At 38.2% G+C, this 17,917-nt stretch overlaps 1 pseudogene across 1 annotated transcript in view; it reads right to left on the minus strand.

The window, feature by feature from the left end:
- Positions 1–8,478: 8,478 nt before the first annotated feature.
- Positions 8,479–17,917, minus strand: part of LOC306854123 (conserved oligomeric Golgi complex subunit 6-like) — a 48,995-nt pseudogene continuing 39,556 nt past the window's right edge. The window contains exon 18 of the transcript in view: positions 8,479–8,822. The product of the transcript in view is annotated as a conserved oligomeric Golgi complex subunit 6-like (transcript). The remainder of the gene's footprint in view (positions 8,823–17,917) is intronic.

Here is a 17,917-nt window from a genome sequence, read left to right on the forward strand (position 1 = left end):
GGTCTGTGGTGAACCTTCAAGCAGTTTCATAAGTTTTTGTACAAATGCATATATATATATATATATATATATATATATATATATATATATATATATATATATATATATATATATACACACACACATAGCCAAAAAACAAACATTCTATACAAATTCTTAAATTATATATTTATATTTCAATCCATTATGCTGACACAAAATCAGCACTTGTCTTTCTATAGAGCTACCTTTGGTTTTACAAGCTCAGTATTATTCTTGGTTTCGAGACCCTAGTTGCTCCTGATGGCTGCAGTTGGTGTACTGTAATTTGATTTGCACGAAAAAAGCATCTGTTAAAATGCCAAGTAATTATATGAGTCATGATGGCAATTATGCAATCAGCAGCGTTCTCTTCTCATATCGTGACAGCAGATGAGATCTGAGCAGACACATCACTGACATGCTCGGTGGACCATCTGATCAACGGTTTCTATAACGACCAGCAAGAAGGACTAAATATGAATCTGGACCAATTTGGTTTCTCTTGATATGATTCATAGCCACAGTACATGACCACAACAAAGTTCTAAAAGTGCTGCTGCTATGGAAAATTGTCTGAATCTATTTAATAATCTTTAAAAAAAACTATTATCAAATCAAAATTTAATTTTAGACATATATAAATAATAAAAAAAATAGATATCTTAACATTTTGATTCTAATATTATACAAACTACATATTTCTTATAAAATATACTTAATATCTTCTAAAAATACATCACATAAAATATATAAATTATTTGTATGATTTTTTAAAGATGAAATAGGCTTGTATATAAAAAAGAAATGATCTTTTTTTATATTATACACAAATAAAATAAAATCTTTTGTATGAATTACAAACTCATAAATAGTGATAAACATTGCACATTGCATTATACTGTGAATGAATATAATTTTTCCAGTTTTCATTTACCAATGTACCAAGTTGGAACAATTATTATTTGCTTACCAAGCTAATTTTCAAAACTAGCTTGGAGTGTGTTTGCCAGCGAAGGACTCAGCCAAAAGTGAGTGGAGATCTGTCGCCGCTGAATGGCAGGAAATTACCTTAAGAGAGCTTTTCCTGAGTAACAGTAACTTAAAACAATATGAAGCATTTCTTAGCCGGTAAATGGCCATGTTTTTCCGAGCGGACACTTAAAACTGTTTATTTTTCAACCTGTTTCGAAGTGGCCACCGAGTTCCTTTGTTATTGTGAAGAAGACCAGCTGAACTCTCTCAGGCCAAAAATCGAAAAAGGAATCCAAAATACGCCCACAGATTGATAGCCATAAAAACACACCCCACCGCGAGTACCGATGGAGGCTCGTAACCTCGGTGTGTTGAGACAGCTGCTCTGATGACTTGGGCTCTCAACAGGTTGCATGATTCATCTTGTGAGTCAGGACTCAAGACTTAATCTCAATCCGTGTGTGATTCACCCACGGCCATTCATTTACATGGCTGTCCAAAGCGGAGCAGGCAAAGGAACAAAACGAGGAGTCATGTAGAGCGTGAGATAGTCTTTTCACAGCGGCGGTGGACAGTAACCTGCTGTAATGGCTTTGCTTATTGTCTTTACTCTGCTCTTTGTAGGGAAGTCTGTGAATGAAGCTTTTGTTCAATAGACCATTATTGATGCAACGCCGGGGAAGAAATGTGGGATTTCCATAGCATCGGCGTATGCATTTATGTGGTCATTTTAGAGAGCTTTTGATTGGGCCAAACTTTGTATACACCCTGTTTGGTTGATTTTCCCTGAGAGAGAGAAAAAAACTGATTGTAGTTTATTTTTTTCAACTTTGAATCTAAACTGTCAAATCTAAATTTTGCTTACTTTGATCTAAGAGAAAAGGGGGAAAAAGAGAAATAAACCAATCAATTAGTGCTGCTAGGTCTGGCAACGGCAGGAGAAAGGCCAGAGACAGAATTCATGTTTTAATTTTACAATTACAAGTAATGAGCGCTTCACTCTGCCCCTCGGTGACAGTACTGAAGTTTGGTTTGTTTCAGTTAAGTCCCCCTCTCCATTACATACTGTGTGTGGCAAATTTTCAGTGTTTTCCAGCCATGATTTGCCTAACTTGAAATTTGTTGAATCATTTTTAGTCTGTTTTTGTTACATGACTTAAAGCAGCAGACCACAACATCTTTATCTGAGTTTTTAAACTGTATAAATACTGTTCTTGAATTACATATTCTGTCTCTGGTTGTTTTCGTATGGTTTCCAACGTTTATAAAATTCAAAAGGTTAAATAAGAGTAATGGTAAACAGCATATTCAACCACCCAGAAATCTCCACAGACACTTTTCTGTAAACAGAAAGTTCAAAGTTCAGTTAAAGCTCTATTATATATTTAAGTATAAGTATAATAATTTTTATATATTTTATTATTTATATATTCATTTAGAAATTTTTGAAGTTTTAAAAGTAAAACAAACCCGATAATTTATGAAATACAATAATTATTTATTGTTCATAGATTATCATTATTTTAAAAATAAATCAGAAAAGGTTTAAAGTTTCATATGTAAATTTTTATCTTATGTTTTATACAATATTATTTATTTGTGCATTGTACATTAAAATGATTAAAATGTAATTTAAATGCAAAATATCATTTATAAATAAACCAACAAATAAATAATTGTATATATTTTATTTACTTGTATTATTATCATTTTATAACTTCGTGATCAAAAAATAAAAAATTAACATTATTACACATTTGTAAACATTGTATTTTAATACTATATATATTATCCTTTTTTATGACTTTACATTTTATTATCCCAAGAACATCCTGCAATGTGCACTCATGACCTGGATGAAATTGAGCTACAGAAACTATAAAAAGCAATGTATTTATTCTTTTATATATATATATATATATATATACAGTATATACATTAAAATATTCTATGGCATCAAATAAATATTAAAATCACTATTCCAAACATGGTGTACCCAAATAGTCCAGCAACATATTATTATTATCACAGTGCTTCTCAACCTGAGGATCATAGGCACAGTGCTATTACATTGTCTTCATAGAAAAGTAAACAGCAAACATTGGGGCATTCATCATAAGCAGCTCTTTTATTCTTGAGTCAATCCTAATGGAATTACCCTCACCAGAGTCTTTGTGTTTGTACCATTCTGTGGGTTAGTCAAAATCCTGGCCTGCAAACAGCCTTCAGTCACACCCTCCCTGGCTGTGGAAAGCAGTCTAAGAACTTTGACTGGTTCAGTCTGGTTCCTCTTGCCACCAACCGTTCAGCACCTCCCTGTGCTAGTCTGGACGTGTGTGTATGTATGTGTGTGACAAAATCCCAACATGCATCTAGTGCACAAAAGCCACTCCACTCCTCCAGTGAGTCACACAAACCTCTTGGGCCTCTGGATTATGGTGCATGCGGTGAAGCTATCCGTGCATATTTAGCTGTATTATGGCTTTGGTATTGAAATGCAGAATGTCAACACAATCATAAGAAGAATTGGCTGATTTGACAAGCTGTCATTTAAATAAACGCTCTGATCCGCCACACCCAGCCCTGAAAACAATTGCAAAGATCACAAGGAGGAAGTCTATTTATGATCAAAGTGTTTTAGGCATTTCATGAAGGCACTATAAGTCTCTCCCTGAAGGGTAACCAGCTTTCAAGAGAGAAAGAGAACTGGCTGGTTCGGAGCAGTCCCTCTTCACGTGGGCCTGAGGGTGAAGGGTATTAGGGGAGAGGTGAGTGACAACTGTTGCTCCGGGTTACTGAGTAACCAGGGCGATTGCCTCCCTCTTAAAGGCCTCTCAGGCAGCGCTTCTGCTTCTTACCCATCCTCCACTTCCAACCTCAGCCTTTCCTTAATTTAGTTGGGCAGCAACCCGCCGAGTGTTCTTCTAAGCTATTCTGACCCTACTAATGACCAAAGAAACAGGTTGCATGATAAATGATCCAGTATCACGGTGGGAAATGGTTCTATGTTTCCTTCTGTTTTGTCATCTCTGCTCTGTTTATTTACTGACTATGACACCCGCAAGAAGCAGCACAACAGTTGTAGATATAGATCTACACTTGCGAGCTGTTGACAAGGAGAACTGACTTCTGCGTGACAAAGCAGAAAACAGAGTGGAAAGGATGAAGCTGCTTACAGTTTTTGTACTTGTAGTTATTGTTGTAATGACAGGAACAGTCTCTTAAATTCTATATGGAATAAAACGGTTGAACAAGGCACACATTTTAAAAATCGAATTTTAGATTGATTTAATTTTTATATCAAATACTGATTTAATATTTATTAAACAAATTGGTTACACTTTATTTTGATAGTCCACTTTAGACATTCTACTAACTATAAGTAACTTTGCAACTACATGTCATATAATTCTCATTCATTTGCAGCTACATGTTAACTCTCAGAGTAGACTGTTAGGTTAGGTTTAGAGTTAGTAGAATAAGTTGACATATACTTGCAAAGTTTCTTATAGTTAGTATGTTGTATACCCATCAAAATAAAGTGTTAGAAGATATTAAGCAGACAGTCTACTAATACTCTAATGTAGTTGCAAAGTTACTTGCTGCTCATGTCTAAAATGGACTATCAAAATAAAGCGTTACCAAAAAATTATACAATTTTATTTAACAATAAAAGCAACATTTTCATATTTAAAATGTATTTACAAATAAAGAATAGCATAAAGAACACTCTTTTAAATCATTTTTATTTTATAAAAAAAAATAATTTAAAATAAAAACAAGTAAAAAAAGCTTTATTTAAAAATGATAAACAATAGCAGTCACCTAATTCCTTCTTTTTAATATACTATTTTATTATATTAGCTAAAAATGTGCTCAATGTCATGGTTGATATAGTAATATATTATATTTATACATTTATTTATTGAATAAAATATATATAGTAGATAGTCCTAATAACTCCACAATATTAATAATTATAAACCAATTAGTCACTGTTATGGTGAAAGTAACTGTCAACATTATGGTTTCTCACTGCCAGACATAAAGTCATGAATGAGTAACCTGACTCCACCCGAATCTACTATCAGCCCTCTGATGTAGTACACCATGAAATCATGACTCCGGCCAAGAGAGATTACGCCGGAGCTCTCAGAGCTGAATATTTACAACTGCGTCACCACCTTCCTGCCACTCAACAACAACAAAAACAATAACAGCATCACAGAGTGAAAAAAAAGCACAACAATGATCCACGACAGAGCCAAAAACAGGGTCTGAAGTGGCACTATTTGGAAATTATGTAAGCGGTTTTGTAAAGGTTCCAGGAATCCGGACAAAGTGTTCACATTAGCAAAGCAAACACATTTCTTTGGCGTCGAAAGGACAATATTTGCACACTAGGGCATCGTTGGCATGTTCAGTACAGTAAAAGCATTATGGGCCACTGTGAGGGGCGTCCGGCTGTAGTGTGCATACTGTATCAACACTTCGTCTCAGATGTGTCTCCTACAATTCCTTAGGAGAAATAAAAAAACGTACTGAGACAAAAAAGACAAATTGTTTACATAGATACAAGTATAGGGCTATTAAATTGTAAAGAAGCTTGGATAATTTGATGAGAAATATTGAATTCATATTGAGATATATCGATACCTGGAAACAGTTTTGAGACACTTGAGATCCCTTTTGAAACTCTAGAGAACACATGTGAGGGTCTTTTTCTCTGAAGAAGCAGGAGACTTATGCAATTTATTCTCCATTCAATTCTCAGTTCAATAGCTGTCTCAGAAAAACAACTCAGATTAAAGATAAATCATTTAGAATTTGCATTATATTGTATTGTATTATATTACACTATATATAAACATTATATTGCTCAAAGGTATCTCTTTCATATTTTAGATGTCAGATGAGATTATTTTCGTTCATAAGCATCATCTTTGTCTCAATTGTGACTACTAAAATACTAATTAATAAAATAAAATAAAAATACTAGAGACAAAATAAAGACATTTTGTCATGCATTGAGAGTATAGAGCTCTGAACTTGAATCTTAATGGTTTAAAAAAACTAAACAAAAAACAGTTTTTTTTTCCTCCATTTCTGTCACCAATGGAGTTTTGCTTCCTTGCCACCGTCACCTTTGGCTTGCTAAGTTGGAGACGCTTGAATGATTGCACAGACATTATTGGATGAGAGCTGAACTGGATGATGACATCAATGAATAATCAATGAACTGACTTTAACTAAAAAATTTACTCTTTTTTTATTGTCCTCTTGCATTACTGACAAACTATTTTCCTGTTTGACACTGTAAAGCTGCTTTGGTATATAAATAAAGGTAAAAAAGGTCATGGTAAATGTAATAAAGATCATGTTTCTCCTATAATACTTTTATGAGAGGTTTCAGTTCATATTGAAATGTATGTATGTAAGCACAATTGCTGAGATCAAGTTTAAGTTTCATCTTTGTCTCAGATGTTTCTCCTAAAACCTTGTGACAAATGTGGCATTTGCTGACTTACAACATAAGAGTAAAGAGCAAGGAAATCAATCTCCATTTGCTTTTCATATAATCTCACTGCGTATAGGAGAAGCAAGTGAGATATTAATGAGATCTCATTTGTGATTCTTATCTCTAATGTGTTTATCACTTTATAACTGTGCAAAAACAAAAGTATTTTTCTCCTATGCAAAAGTAGAGTGTCTATTTTTGTCCTCAAATTAAAGGGAGATTGAACTCTAGTATAATATTGACGTGGCACTGAGCAGTCCAAATTAGTTGGAGAGTGTTATAAAAAGTTCCACTCCCATTTAGAGTGTCAGAAATGCAGGCAATGTTTTTTTACAGCTCTTTAGAGTTAGTCCAACCATGAGCGTCTGGCTCTCTGACAGAGCAATGAATAACCACATGAAGAGGAGACCCGAGCGCTCCACTGAGCTTCCCGCTACAATCTCTGGGACACCATGTCTCTGTTTCATGTTACATTAGATACGCTTATTTTCTCACTCAGATGTCATTCATTATGATAATAAAGGGCACAAGTACTGCATCTACCTATGCCTCGTCAGCCGCTGGATACATGCTGCCTTTTCTTTTAACGTGTTGTCGGTCTTGTTTTGCCAATTCCCCCTTTTTAAAGGTGAATCAGAATCAGAATGAGCTTTATTGGCCAAGTATGTTTACACATACAAGGAATTTGTTGTAGTGACAGAAGCTCCACAGTGCAACAGAAAGACAGCAACAGGACAGGACACAAGATAATAAAAGAATAAAAAAAATTAACCAAAAGGCAATGTACAAAGCAGCAAAAACACAATATATAATATAGACAACTATGTACAGTGGGTACGGAAAGTATTCAGACCCCCTTAAATTTTTCACTCTTTGTTATTGTCACGGTTGGTGGTTGTAGAAATAGGTGCTCACAAAGACGAATAATGAAAAGGTAAATTTATTAGCTTCAACACACATTAACCATTTAGGAACTTAAGATCCGACAACTAAACAAGGAGAACTGAGGACTTTTAAAGGGTGAGGAACAAATGAGGAAAAAAGATGATTAATCAGACACAGGTGATGGGGATAATTAATTAACAGAACTAGGTCAGAAACTAAAACAGGAAGAACCAAATAAGGAAGAAACAGAACAAAACCAAAACTGACATATTACAGTATCCCCCCCCCCCCCCGGAAGGTGCGTCCCGCACCGTAACATCGGGGAGGGGGGGGCGGGCGTCCTGGAGGCTGGAGCAGGACAGGACAGGGAAGCCTCCAGGGCGGATCAGGGGCCTTGTGAGGCCATGGCAGGACTGGAGATTCGGGAGGCCATGGCGGATCTGGAGACTCGGGAGTCCATGGTGGATCAGGGGCCTTGGGAGGCCATGGTGGATCTGGGTCCTTGGATGGCCATGGCGGATCAGGGTCCTCGGGCGGCCATGGCGGATCAGTGTCCTCGGGCGGCCATGGCGGATCAGGGTCCTCGGGCGGCCATGGCGGATCCGGGTCCTTTGTGGCCTTGGCCTTTGGCCTGGCCACACAGATTGAGGCTATATGGCCCCCCCCCCAAAATTTCTTTGGGAACGTTCCCCTCTGGCGGCCATACTGTAGGAGCAGCAGGTTCATGGGAACGCTCAGGAGGAACGGGCACATGAGGGCGCTCTGGAGGAGCGGGCGCTGGAGGGCGCTCTGGAGGAGCGGACACTGGAGGGCGCTCTGGAGGAGCGAACTCTTGGGGGCGCACGGGAGGCGCGGAGCTGGACGGGACCAGCGGAGACGAAGGAGAGCTGGACGGGACCAGCGTAGACGCAGGAGGGCGCTCTTGCAGCGCAGACTCTTGAGGGCGCTCTTGCAGCGCGGAGCTGGACGGAACCAGCAGAGACGTAGGCGAGCTGGGCGGGACCAGCGTAGACAAAGGAGAGCTGGGCGGGACCAGCGGGAACTCAGGTGGGGGAGTAGGCACTGGAGTCCAAGACATCCCCTCATATGTTACCAGAATTCCCACCGGTACCTGAGCTTCCTCCCTCGGCGGCTCGGGATGAGCCGAAGTCGGCGGCGGAACCATCTTTGCCGTGGACGGCGATACGTTCATCGCCTCCTGCGGCGGTATCCTCTTCGCCGAGGGCGGAACATTCATCGCCGCGTACGGCGGCTTCCACTTCACCGTGGGCGGAACATTCAATGCCCGGCACGGCGGTATCCTCCTCGCCGCGGGCGGAACGTTCATCGCCTTCTTCGGCGATCTCCTCTTCGCCGCGGGCGGAATCCTCATTTTCGCGGGCTGCGGAAACTTCTTCGCCGGGGACGGCGTAACGTTCATCGCCTCCTGCGGCAGTGGATAAGACACATGCCTTTGGTGTGAGAGACCCGGGTTCGAATCCACTGTGAGACACCAATGTGTCCCTGAGCAAGACACTTAACCCCCTAGTTGCTCCAGAGGCGTGCGACCTCTGACATATATAGCAATTGTAAGTCGCTTTGGATAAAAGCGTCAGATAAATGTAAATGTAAGTTCATTTTTTTATCCTCATTAATGTACACACAGCACCCCATATTGACAGAAAAACACAGAATTGTTGACATTTTTGCAGATTTATTAAAAAAGAAAAACTGAAATATCACATGGTCCTAAGTATTCAGACCCCTTGCTGTGACACTCATATATTTAACTCAGGTGCTGTCCATTTCTTCGGATCATCCTTGAGATGGTTCTACACCTTCATTTGAGTCCAGTTGTGTTTGATTATACTGACTGGACTTGATTAGGAAAGCCACACACCTGTCTATATAAGACCTTACAGCTCACAGTGCATGTCAGAGCAAATGAGAATCATGAGGTCAAAGGAACTGCCTGAAGAGCAGAGACAGAATTGTGGCAAGGCACAGATCTGGCCAAGGTTACAAAAAAAAAATTCTGCTGTACTTAAGGTTCCTAAGAGCACAGTGGCCTCCATAATCCTTAAATGGATGACGTTTGGGACGACCAGAACCCTTATTAGAGCTGGCCGTCCGGCCAAACTGAGCTATCAGGGGAGAAGAGCCTTGGTGAGAGAGGTAAAGAAGAACCCAAAGATCACTGTGGCTGACCTCCAGAAATGCAGTTGGGAGATGGGAGAAAGTTGTAGAAAGTCAAACATCACTGCAGCCCTCCACCAGTCGGGACTTTATGGCAGAGTGGCCCGACGGAAGCCTCTCCTCAGTGCAAGACACAAAAAAACACCTGAAGGACCACAAGATGGTGAGAAATAAGATTCTCTGGTCTGATGAGACCAAGATAGAACTTTTTGGCCTTAATTCTAAGCGGTATGTGTGGAGAAAACCAGGCACTGCTCATCTCCTGTCCAATACAGTCCCAACAGTGAAGCATGGTGGTGGCAGCATCATGCTGTGGGGGTGTTTTTCAGCTGCAGGGACAGGACGATTGGTTGCAATCGAGGGAAAGATGAATGCGGCCAAGTACAGGGATATCCTGGACGAAAACCTTCTCCAGAGTGCTCAGGACCTCAGACTGGGCCGAAGGTTTACCTTCCAACAAGACAATGACCCTAAGCACACAGCTAAAATAACGAAAGAGTGGCTTTACAACAACTCCGTGACTGTTCTTGAATGGCCCAGCCAGAGCCCTGACTTAAACCCAATTGAGCATCTCTGGAGAGACCTAAAAATGGCTGTCCACCAACGTTTACCATCCAACCTGACAGAACTGGAGAGGATCTGCAAGGAGGAATGGCAGAGGATCCCCAAATCCAGGTGTGAAAAACTTGTTGCATCTTTCCCAAAAAGACTCATGGCTGTATTAGATCAAAAGGGTGCTTCTACTAAATACTGAGCAAAGGGTCTGAATACTTAGGACCATGTGATATTTCAGTTTTTCTTTTTTAATAAATCTGCAAAAATGTTAACAATTCTGTGCTTTTCTGTCAATATGGGGTGCTGTGTGTACATTAATGAGGAAAAAAATGAACTTAAATGATTTTAGTAAATGGCTGCAATACAACAAAGAGTGAAACATTTAAGGGGGTCTGAATACTTTCCTTACCCACTGTATGTACAGGTCAAGTGTGTGCAAATTAGAAATGAGAAAATAAAGATAAAATTAGTGAGTGTGGTGAATGGATAGTGTATTATAGTTGTGTGTTCCACGTTTATTGTTGAGTGTTCATGAGGTGGATTGCCTGAGGGAAGAAACTGTTCCTGTGTCTGGTCGTTCTGGTTCTCGGAGTGTGCTGGGTGTGAGGGGTCCAGAGTGATTTTGCCAGCCCTTTTGCTCACTCTGGATAAGTACAGTTCTTGGAGAGTGGGGGTGGTTGTACCAATGATTCGCTCAGCAGTCCGGACTACCCTCCGTAGTCTTCTGAGGTCAGATTTGGTAGCTGAGCTGAACCAGACAGTTATTGAAGTGCAGAGGACGGATTCAATGATGGCAGAGTAGAACTGTTTCAGCAGCTCCTGTGGCAGGTTGAACTTCCTCAGCTGGCGAAGAAAGTACAGCCTCTGCTGGGCCTTCCTGACAATGGAGTCTATGTGAATATCCCACTTCAGGTCCTGGGAGATGGTGGTGCCCAGGAATCTGAATGACTCCACTGCAGTCACGGTGCTGTTCATGATGGTGAGTGGGGGGAGAGCAGGGGGGTTTCTCCTGAAGTCCACTATCATCTCCACAGTTGAGCGTGTTGAGCTCCAGGTTGTTAAGAATGCACCAGACAGCCAGCTCCTTAGATTACGATTACTGTGAAGATTATTGTGAAGCTGTCTTGGTTTTGGTATGTGTCATTTTGAGTATTATTTCATTTGTATGTTCTTTTATTTTTATTTTTGATATGATATGTGAGTTTGTGTTTATTTGTTACTTTTCTGGGTCCATAATAAATATTTTTGGTGAAAATGCACCTCACTCCAAATGTCCTTCTGTTGCTTAGACCTTTCAATGAGTGTTAAACTAGGGATCCGTAACAAATTTAAGGGATTAAGACAAATTAAGGGATTAAGACAAAAAAAACAAAAAATAAAATCTAAAACCAAAGAAAAACTCCAAACAGAACTTAAAATACAACAAAAACCCAAAACAAACAGACAAACAAAAAACTTTGTAGTTTTTATTTTATTTTACTTTTATTATCATAGGACAGTTAGTTGACAGGAAGCAAAGTTGGAGAGAGACAGGGGGACGTGAACGGGAAAGGTCCAAATGCCTGGATTCGAACTCGGGAGCCCAGAGCACAAAGGCGCTTTACGAGGCTATCGACGCCGACACAAAACGTTATTGTTAGGATATTTTAGTAAACGTGTATAATAATGGGGGGCAGTCGTGGCCTAATGGTTAGAGAGTCGGACTCGTAATCCAAAGGTTGCGGGTTCGAGTCTCAGGTCCGGCAGGGATTGTAGGTGGGGGGAGTGAATGTCCAGCACTCTCTCCACCCTCAATACCACGACTGAGGTGCCCTTGAGCAAGGCACCGAACCCCCAACTGCTCCCCGGGCGCCGCAGCATAAATGGCTGCCCACTGCTCCGGGTGTGTGTTCACGGTGTGTGTGTGTTCACTGCTGTGTGTGTGCACTTTGGATGGGTTAAATGCAGAATACGGATTCCAAGTATAGGTTACCATACTTGGCCACATGTCACGTCACTAATTTGCTATAGTGGACCTCCTATCTAAAAACAAACAAACAAACAAAAACCTAAAACAAAACAGAACAAAATCATTATGGAAAATAACAAAACCCAACCCAACCCAAAACAAAAACATTAACATATTTTAGTAAAACTGTTGAATTTGCTATAATGGACATCATACTTTAGATAGAATATATACTTAAAAAGGTAGAATTGTGACCATGTGTCATTGAAAATGTGATTTAATGTATAATGTATCATTCATGTCATTCAGAAGGCCATCGGGACAAAACCACAGGAACCAGATGAGTCCTTTGCACAATCTGACTCTGTTTAGCCTAGATTTAAACTGCTGATTTTGTCTGGCCAGAGGAGAATGACACGATTTCGACAAACTATTTCCCCGTCTAAAAACTGTAAAGCCTCCCAGCTTTATATCAAGCTGATGTAAAGCTGCTTTGACACAATTTGCATTGTTAAAAGCGCTATACAAATAATTGTGACTTGACTAGTGACTCATGTGTAGGCAAAACATTTTTATTATGTCAGTTTTATATTATTAAACTGAACTGAATAAACTGATTTCATCTGAAGAGTGACTGTTTATATTGTCATTTCAGATCTGCTTTACAGCATAATTGAATTTTGTTTGCATCATTGAATCACTATTTTCTTGTTTATCACTGTAAGTCTGCTTTGAAACAATCTGTATTGTGCAAAGCCCTATATAATTACAGGTGACTTGACCATGGATTAACCGATATTTTACAAGGTATCTCAAAAGCATACCTACGATTAAACTCATCACTATCAACATGTCATTGCATGTTGGTGCCATCATAGAGCATTTCACAAATAATCCTAATTTACCTCATTAGCTGCAACAAGGGGTAATAATGTATATTGCGTAACTAAAGCATTCATTCTGATTTGATTAATGCAAAAGGGAGGAGACAGGTGCCAAGATTAGCAGTCTAAGAATTTGGCTGCAATAGTGAATTCCTGCAGAAAAAGCACTTTCGAAGAAGCATGAAGAATAGGGGAGAACAAGGAGGAATGCACAAATCTATTGAAGGAGATTAAACTAACCTCTGATATTGCCTTGAAAACAGATCAGTATTATTGACACTGATAAACTGGATGTCTTTCACTTTAATGAATTAGATATGCAACAGATCAAGATATCAATTGGATTCAGTCTGAAGAATGTCTGACATCATCCAGAGCTCGTGGCAGCCCTGGACAAAGTCCAGCACCACTCAGCGTTTTAACCACTGCTTCCTATTGAACAGCTTTATCACAAGGAATTGAGCTGGCATTTCTGTGCACTTCCAAAATCAGTTTGACCCAAATCGTGACTCTCACGCACTATTCCTTATTTGCATACTATTCATGTGTGTAAAGAATGAACAAAGAGGCTATGTGGCTAAAGACACAGATTTATGACATTTTAGTCTGATCATTTTGGCCCAGAAATACATTTTTAATTACTTTTTTTTATATAATTTGTTTTTTGCAGTTTCTGCTTGCTAGTGACATAATTACTATGTTTCTGCTCTACATATTTGTCAATATATAAAAATTTAATACAGTGGATTTTATAAAACAATTTTCAGGCATTGTAATGACAGAATTAGGAGATTTATTCAAACATAAAAGAAAAAGAAATTCAAAATTAAATAAAAGCCAATAAATATGCATGTCAAATAAACCTGAATAAAAAATAAAATAAAATAAAAATGCATGAGAGACATAAATTGTACGGTCTCTTTCAACATAGAACAAGAAATTATGTTTATTAATGGACAATAACCACAACAATAACCCCACAAACGATTGTGACTTCCAATTCAAAATGATCGCATCACATATTGTCAGAATGTACCAAGTACATATTACAGTGAATTGGGACACAGCATGGGGCAAAGTGTTCTAAGCAAAACTGATCTCCTGCCAGCTGTAACCACCAGTTTAATGTATACTGAAACCGGTTTGCCTGCAAAGTAGGTCAAAAGGGCAAATGCAGGGCATTTCTGGTTAATTAAGATAGAACAGACAGAGAAATGGATGGATAGACGGATGGATGGATGGATATGTCAGCTGTGTGCGCCGAAGTGTTAACCCTAATGGTTCCTCTTACACCTGTCAATGGAACACAACACCTGTTGCACACTGGTGCGGCCACCATATAACACATGCTAATGGGAAGGAATGAGCGTGAGTGCGTCTAGTTAAACACAGCCATGTGCTTCATTGCACACTGATACATGCACAAACCCAAACCACCAGCTGGTGTAATACTCATTAACACAGAACATTTTGACCGACATGAGCAGGTATAAATGTTTATAACACAGTTAGGCACTTTTTACGAACCTTTTAGTGGGAAGCGAAGGTGTAAAAAACAACTGATAACAGGTGACCAATCAAAAGAGTCATGTTCGTAGGTGGTATTTGTGTACTTGTTGTGGTAACAAACTGAGTTTGAGTCAAGAGCAGACAACACAAGACCCGGTAACACTTTAGTTAAGGTGTCTTTTGTTACACGTTACATGTACTTACTATTATAATAACAATAAATTATGCATAATTACATGCAAGTAACCCTAAGCCAAACCCTAATCCTAACCATAAAGTAAGTACATGTAGTTAATTAATATTACTCAGTACTTAAATGTATAATTAGGCAGTGGTGGAAAGAGTACTGAAAAAATATACTCAAGTAAAAGCACCACCTTCCAAAAAATGATGTGTGAGTAGAGTAAAAGTACTTGTCCAAAAAGAGTAAGAGTAAAAGAGTAGCCTATTTAAAAGTACTCATGAGTACTGAGCTGTGGATTCTACCCCATCATAATAAACGCTGTACACTGCAATTTATACATTTAAAAAACGTTGTACATTCTGTAATTCACATAATCTTGTTTGTCATAAAGAACGAAGAATATCTATCATCCAGCAGTTTTAATTTTGACTGCCAACTCTTTAAAACCAATCAAAATAGCACGGAAACAGTATTCAGTTGAAGAAAAGATCAAAGATATTCTCAGTACAATAATCCCCATTTAAATCATGAAGTTTGAAAAACAGATTTAAAATCATGTGTAAGGCCACTTACAGCATGCTGTTGTTGCACATCAAATATGAATGTTTAGAATAGTGCAAATACAAACACTAAACTCATAGTTCAGCATCACACATCATGATATGGGTTCAAATGAGAGCCCATTTCTCTCCAAAACGGTGCCAGTTTTGTTTTGCAATAAATAAATAATAATAACTAAACTTGATAATTTATGTTACAATTTTAACATAAATGCACATTGTTCTAGAAGGATGGCATCATGCCATACCTTTTATACATTTACTCGAATTGTTATGTCGATAAAACAATTTGTAAGGAAAAATGCATTAAATAGCAAAGTATTTCTGGGGAAAGTTTTTCAAAAGAAAACACAAAAGCACGTCTCTTTGCTGAGCCGCGGCGGTCTCGGTGAATCAGCAGCATCCACAACTGAATGGAACAAAAAGCGCTGAACTTAAAAATTGTTTATGCGCGAGTGCACTTGCTAAATAAAGGCGGATTGAATAAAATGAAAAAAAGCAATTGTTTTATTGCATCACGCGCTGACACAGATGCAGTGTATTAACAGTAATTTACAGTGTTTCCAACACACTTTTTCACAGCGCGCATCACGCGCTCAAACTCATCAAAAGTCAATAAGCAACAATCCAAGTGACTGCAGCAGAGCGCACGCAAGCGAGACAGGCAGCGCAGATCGCGCGTCTCATAAGTGAGTGGGAATTTAACATGGCACTTGCGGGGGTTAACTCTGTAAGCAATACCCACAACCTCACACCAAATTTCAGGCCGTGTAGATAGGCAAGCATATATAACAAGCATATATACAAATCATTTAGTAAGCAGAAATCCAAAATGTACCTTAACATCTTAGAGGATGATGCGACTGAATTGATGCTTGAAGAAGCTGCCATGATAAACAGCAGTTAGCGGTTAAAGTTTTCACAATGTGATTTGACAAAAGTCACGAGACCGATTACTATCTCTCTATCCAATCACATTAATGGATAAAAATAAAATTAAAATAAGCATGTAACGACCACAAACGGAGGAAAATAGCGGAGTAAAAGTACCGATACATCACTTAAAATGTACTCAAGTAAAAGTACACCATTTTTAAACAACCCAAAAAAGTACAATTACTGATAAAACTACTTAATTACTGTAACGTGAGTATTTGTAATTCGTTACTTCTCACCCCTGTAATTACTACACCTTAAAATAAAGTGTAACCCAAGACCTCCTAAACCAGACTAAAGGCTCGGTCTCCACAAGGACAAGAACTGTAATGATAACTGTAACTATACAGTGTTAAGTCATTTTAATTATGTGAGAATTCAAAAAAATATTTTAAGGTTTCATGTTTGAAGAAGTTTTAAATTTTTAAAGTTTGACAAATTATTTTAGTAGCAACAGGCTACATTTTAGTTGGATATACAGCCGCATTATTTTAGTGTCACTGGTATACTATTCTGTTTTTTTTATGTCAATGTGAATATCTCTTTTCCAGAAATAGATAGAAAATCTATTCGATAATAATATACTATTAGATATAATATCTAAAAATGAAATAAAATCTAATAATAAAAAAAAAAAAACTATAATAGTATATCAATGCTACTAAAATAACACTGCCAACAGCAATAAAATCTATAGGGACTCACAACCTGTTGCAACAAACCACTAACGTTAAGAAGGCCCTTAGATAATACCCTTTAAATGATAACTTCTTTTGAGCAACAAAACTCGTCTGCTTATAATATAAGGACCTCATCAACTTTCGTTTGCTGGACTATGTTAGTCTGTGTTGATTGTGGGTTTGGATGGGCCTGGGGTGGGGTTAGTCTAGAGCTGAATCCAGCGGTTTATCCACAGCCATGATGTCATCACATTACAGAGTCCAACACCTCAGTATTGACCCCGCTTAGATAACGTCTAATAGCGTAACATTTAAAAGCATGTAAGGTTAAGAGTTGTGGCGGTACAGTGCTGCCTGCAGGGAGAAACTTAAAATAAACTTAACTGAATATAGTCTCTTAAAGCCCAAAGTAGTGTTGTACAGTGGCCCAAAAACGTATTTGCACACTTAAGTCACATTCACTCAAAGGGGATTTTAAAAAAGACACCACAGGTGAATATATATAAAAAAAAAGGTAATAGATATTACCATATTTCCCTAGTTGATTAATCACAGTCATTAGGATAGTTGTTTTGTATTAGTGTTCTGAAATCTAATGCTTGCATATGCAAATTAGGTATTATCTAACTGAATATGCATGAATTTGCAGAAAAGAATCTGAACATTGTATAAAACCATGTTTGAGTTAAAGGTTTTTAGAGAATGATATATATATATTTTTATTATGACAGAGTGTGTTTTATCATACATACACTAACTCTATGATGAGCATGCAATTTTGATATTTTTGGGGCTATAAAGTCAAAAAATATCTTGGTGGTACAACTGTCCTGATATAATTTTTTTATTGTTAATCATGTTAAAATATGAGTATCAATGTGAGTATGCTACATCTTGCTTTTGAGGAATGCTTATTTGTACGACTCTGAATCATCATTGCATTATATGCTTTGCCCCACATCTTACTAAAACGTTTTGGGAGATATATAGTGACAGCTGATGTTTATATGCATTTTATTTAAGTAGTCTGCTATTCTATTATTTGCTATTATAAAGATCTGTTGATTTGCATTAAAGCTATCAGAATTTT

Source organism: Barbus barbus (genome assembly GCF_936440315.1).
Source record: "Barbus barbus genome assembly, chromosome: 34".
NCBI lineage: Eukaryota > Metazoa > Chordata > Actinopteri > Cypriniformes > Cyprinidae > Barbus > Barbus barbus.